Source organism: Apium graveolens, chromosome 11 (assembly GCF_009905375.1).
Source record: "Apium graveolens cultivar Ventura chromosome 11, ASM990537v1, whole genome shotgun sequence".
NCBI lineage: Eukaryota > Viridiplantae > Streptophyta > Magnoliopsida > Apiales > Apiaceae > Apium > Apium graveolens.
Window position 1 is genome coordinate 64,276,936 of NC_133657.1, and position 5,054 is coordinate 64,281,989.

A 5,054-nucleotide genomic window follows, 5' to 3' on the forward strand; every position below is an offset into this window, starting at 1 on the left:
AAGCCGTTAAGTGGCAATCTTGCAAGACCCCCCCCCCCGATTTCGCTATAAGGAATACATCTCCTGACTATTTGGTCAGCTCCTTGTCGAAAAAGAAACGGCTCATCCCACATATACCACTTCACTTCATGCATAAAATTCTACCTTCAAGCATATGACAAGTCGGGAGATATGATATTACTCACAAGGTAGTTCACAACGTCTATAAACTATGGTTCTTCCTCTTGCACTCCAAACAGCTGCTCATCGGGAAAAGACTCATTTATTAATATCTTATCCAGTGAAGTTGCACTTGGATCCTCTAAACGCGAAAGATGATCAGCGACTTGTATTTCAGTCCCTTTTCTGTCCTTGATCTCTAATTCAAACTCCTGGAGTAAAAGAACCCATCAATTTAATCTAGGCTTCGAGTCCTTCTTTGAGACGAGAAATCGAACGACAGCGTGATCAGTGAAAACTGCCACCTTCGTCCCAAGTAGATAAGATCGAAATTACTCAAAACCATAGATAATAGCCAAAAGTTCTTTCCCCGTAGTAGTGTAGTTCAGTTGAGCACCATTTAGAGTCTTACTAGCATAGTAGACTACATGAAATATGTTGTTCTTTCTTTGCCCAAGAACTGCTCCACCTACATAGTCACTTGCATCGCACATCATCTCAAACGGATCACTCCAATCAGGTGCAGTTATGACAGGTGCCATGATTAAACTCTTCTTTAAGAACTCAAAAGCAGCCACACACTCGTCATCCAACTTAAACGGGACATCTTTCTCCAGAAAATTGCACAAAGGTTTAGAAATATTTGAGGAGTCCTTGATGAACCGCCTGTAGAAGCCCACATGACCAAGAAAACTGCGAACTCCCTTAACATAAATTGGCGGGGGAAGACTTTCGATGACCCCCACTTTGGCTTTGTCCACCTCAATACCCTTACTAGAGACCTTATGCCCAAGAATAATGCCCTGTCATACCATAAAGTGACATTTCTCCCAATTGAGAACGAAATTAGTCTCAACACACCTCTTGAGAATGTCGCCTAAATTCTGCAAGCACTCGTCAAATGAATCACCAAACACAAAGAAATCGACCATGAACACCTCCACATTCTGACCAATCATATTAGGGAAGATAGCCATCATGCATTTCTGAAAAGTGGCTGGCGCTCCACATAGCCCAAAAGAAACTCTTTGGAAAGAAAAAGTACCAAAAGGACACATGAATGTAGTGTTTTCTTGATCTTCTGGAGCGATACAAATCTGATTATATCCTGAGTAGCCATCCAGGAGATAGTAGTACTCATGCCCAGCCAATCAATCAAGCATCTGATAAATAAATGGTAGAGGGAAGTGATCTTTTCTCGTGGCATTGTTCAGCTTCCTGTAATCCATACAAACTCTCCACCCCATGACTGTTCGATTAGGAATGAGCTCATTCTTCTCATTAGCAACAACTGTGATACCTCCTTTCTTTGGCACACACTGAACCGGGCTCACCCATGAATTGTCAAAATAGGATAGATGATCCATGCATCTAGTCACTTAAGGATTTCCTTCTTCACAACCTCTTTCATGATTGGATTTAGCCTTCTCTGTTGCTCAACAGTAGGCTTGCTTCCTTCCTCTACCAGAATTTTATACATGCAATAAGAATGGCTGATTCCCTTGATATCTTCTATAGTCCAACCAATTACCGATTTGAATTCTCTAATAATTCTCAAGAGTTTTTCCTCATCACTACCTGAAAGGTCAGATGCAATAATAACAGGAAAAGTAGATGCATCTCCTAAAAATGCATACCTCAAATGTTGAGGTAAAGGATTAAACTCAAGAGTAGGAGCTTCCTCAATAGATGGCTTGAGATGCTTAGGAGATTTGTTCATCTCCTCCATTCCAAGAGATTCAAAAGGCATATCCATCTTCCTCTTCCAGGGAGAAGCATTCAGAAATTGTAACTGCTTATCCCATATATCATCTTCACTATCATAATTCCCCAACAAGGCTTTTTCCAAGGTAGCAGACCTTAGCAATCGATCGAGTTCAGAATTGACCACAGAATCGACCATCTCTACCATAAAGCACTCCTCATTTTCTGTAGGGAATTTCATGGCATTGAACATATCAAAAGTTACATCCTGATCCATCACTCGCATGGTGAACTCACCTTTCTATACATCTATCAAGGTTCGGCCTGTAGCCAAGAAAGGTCTTCCCAAGATTATGGGAATCTTCTTATCCTCCTCAAAATCAAGAATTACAAAATCAGCAGGGAAGATGAGTTTATCCACCTTGACCAAGACATCATCCACAATACCTTGTGGATATGTAATAGAATGGTCGGCCAACTGCAAATTCATATAAGTAGGCTTTGGATCAGGCAAGTCCAATATCTTGAAGATTGACAAGGGCATCAGATTGATGCTAGCTCCCAAGTCACATAAACACTTGTCAAATGACACCTTTCTAATGGTGCATGGAATAGTGAAGCTTCTAGGGTCTTTAAGCTTCGGAGGCAACTTCTGTGGCAGTACAACACTGCATTCTTCCGTGAGAGCAACGATATCTAAGTCATCAAGCTTCACCATCCTAGAGAGAATACCTTTCATAATCTTCGCATAATTAGGCATTTGTTCAAGAGCTTCAGCGAAAAGTATGTTGATGTGAAGTTTCTTGAACACCTCCAGAAACTTCTCAAATTGTTTATCCAGCTTTTTCTTCTGTAGCCTCTTAGAAAAAGGAGGTGGAGGATAGATCTGTTTCTCCCTTGTATTAACCTCAGGAGGAGTGTGCTCAACAGTAGTCTTCCTTGGTTTCACTTTCGCTTCCTTATGCACTTCTTCTTCTTCCGCCTCAACTTCAGATTCTGGAGTCTTAGCTTTTTCAGGATTTATAACCTTACCAGACCTCAATGTAATTGCCTTAACATGCTCCTTAGCTTCCTTCTTGCCTGAAACTTCAGTATCGCTCGGAAGTGTGCCAGGTTGATGATTCAATAATGCAATAACAATCTTCCCAATCTGATTCTCCAAGGTCTTGATAAAAATAACTTGGCTCTTACACATGAGCCTCAACTCCTCCAATTCAGATTTTTCATTATCTTGTGGTAACTGCTGAAGTTGAAGTTGTTGCCTAGGGGCATATTGCGGTTGCTGAAAACCAGGAGGGTTATACTGCTTTGCTGTGTATGGCTAATAAGATTGTTGTACCATATTCTGATTGTTACTCCAGCTGAAGTTAGGATTATTGTCGTTATTTGGATGATAAGTGGATGGAGCTTGTTGCTGTGATCTTTGAAAGTTACTCATAAATTGAGTTGATTCGCTAGAAATAGCACACTGCTCAGTTTCATGTGCTCCTCGCACAAAGCTCACAAACAGTAGTGATTTGATTAACTCCATAATTAGCCAAAGAGTCCACTTTCATCGTCAAAGCTTGAAGTTGAGCAGCTATAGCAGTAGCTGTATCCACTTCCAGAATTCCTGATACCTTGCCTTGCAACATTCTTTGCGTAGGATTCTGGTATTCATTAGCTGCCATTAGCTCAATCAACTCATAAGCTTCATTATAGATTTTGGCCCATAAGGCTCCACAAGATGCTGCATCGAGCATAGGTCTAGACTGAGCGCCCAAACCATTATAGAAACAGTTTATAATCATCCAATCAGGCATGCCATGGTGTAGGCACTTCCTTAGCATTTCCTTATATCCATCCCAAGCCTCACACAAAGATTCTCTAGTTTGTTGTACAAACTAAGTAAGAGTATTCCTGATTGCAACAGTCTTTCCTATAGGAAAGAATTTAGTGAGAAACTTTTGAGCAAGATCCTCCCATTTGGTGATTGTTAGGAATATGTTGTAAACTTGATGATAAATAAAACAAAACACCTTAGTAGATTTAACTTAGTGTATTTTGTAGCACTCAACAGATGATCAAATATAGTCCCGAAGGATGATTTATTATAGTCCCGCCAGATGACAATTTGACAACCACCGGGTGAGTAGCTTATGTAACAACTAAGCATTATAACATATTTCTGCAAACAACTTTGTGTAGATTCTGTAGGAGTATATGAGTCATGTTGACTCCTAGTGGATATGTAGAATAGGTTGATTAATTGTAAATATGAGATGTCTTTTAATTTTGTATAAGTGAAATTGAGTCAAGTGACAAATAGCTACCCGACAGATGATCAACAAAGCTAACCGATGGATGATCAATAAAGCTACCCGACGGATGACAAACATGTACCCGACGGATGATCAAATTCAAATATTTGTTGACAGTGACAACACAGTCACATGTGTTGGGTGTTTGCAAAAGGAATGTGGCAGCCTGTTAAGCAGGAATTTGAGAACAAAGAAGCATTATCATTTTCATGCAATTGAGAAGATATTCAAAGATGCTGGAATAGAGTAGTGAAACATCATGGAGTTAGACTAGATATGTTTTGTTTTATTATCTTATCTTATTGTCATGTAAACTTGGTGACATATAAACCAAGTGTAGCTAGTAGAATATTAAACTAAGCAAACACATTTTAAAGAGAGAAAGAAAAAGCTGTACTTGTCAAGAATTTCTCTGTAGTTTGTTTTTTCTACTTGTAAGCAGTTGTGAGCTATTCAAGCTTCACAGGGTTCTCATTCGATATATATATATATATATATGGTGGATACTTTCAAATCCACCAGAAAGTTTTAAAAGCTTGTTTTTATTACTTTGTGTTTTGATTTATATAACTATTTAAACACTTGTATATTTATCGAGTTAGAACTGTTTTAAAAATCTTGAAAAAGTAGCCAGAATTACATTCAACCTCCCTTCTGTAATTCTTGTTGTATTGTTAGAGAATAACAATTGGTATCAGAGCAAGCTCTTGAAGTACAAAGAGTGTAAAGATCATAACAAACATCAAGATGAACAAGAAGGATGTTGGAGTCAAAATCCCATTTCTGGACAAAGATAATAATCACCACTGGAAGGTGAAAATGCACCTACATCTTCTTTCCCAAGATGAGGCCTATGTGGATTTCATAGAGAGAGGTCCTCATGTATCAATG

At 39.1% G+C, this 5,054-nt stretch overlaps 1 non-coding gene across 1 annotated transcript; it reads left to right on the forward strand.

Annotated features, from left to right (window-relative positions):
- The first annotated feature begins 3,663 nt into the window (after window positions 1-3,663).
- Window positions 3,664-3,770, forward strand: LOC141699374 (small nucleolar RNA R71). The gene has a single exon (XR_012565842.1). It is a non-coding gene; the product is annotated as a small nucleolar RNA R71 (small nucleolar RNA).
- Window positions 3,771-5,054: the final 1,284 nt, after the last annotated feature.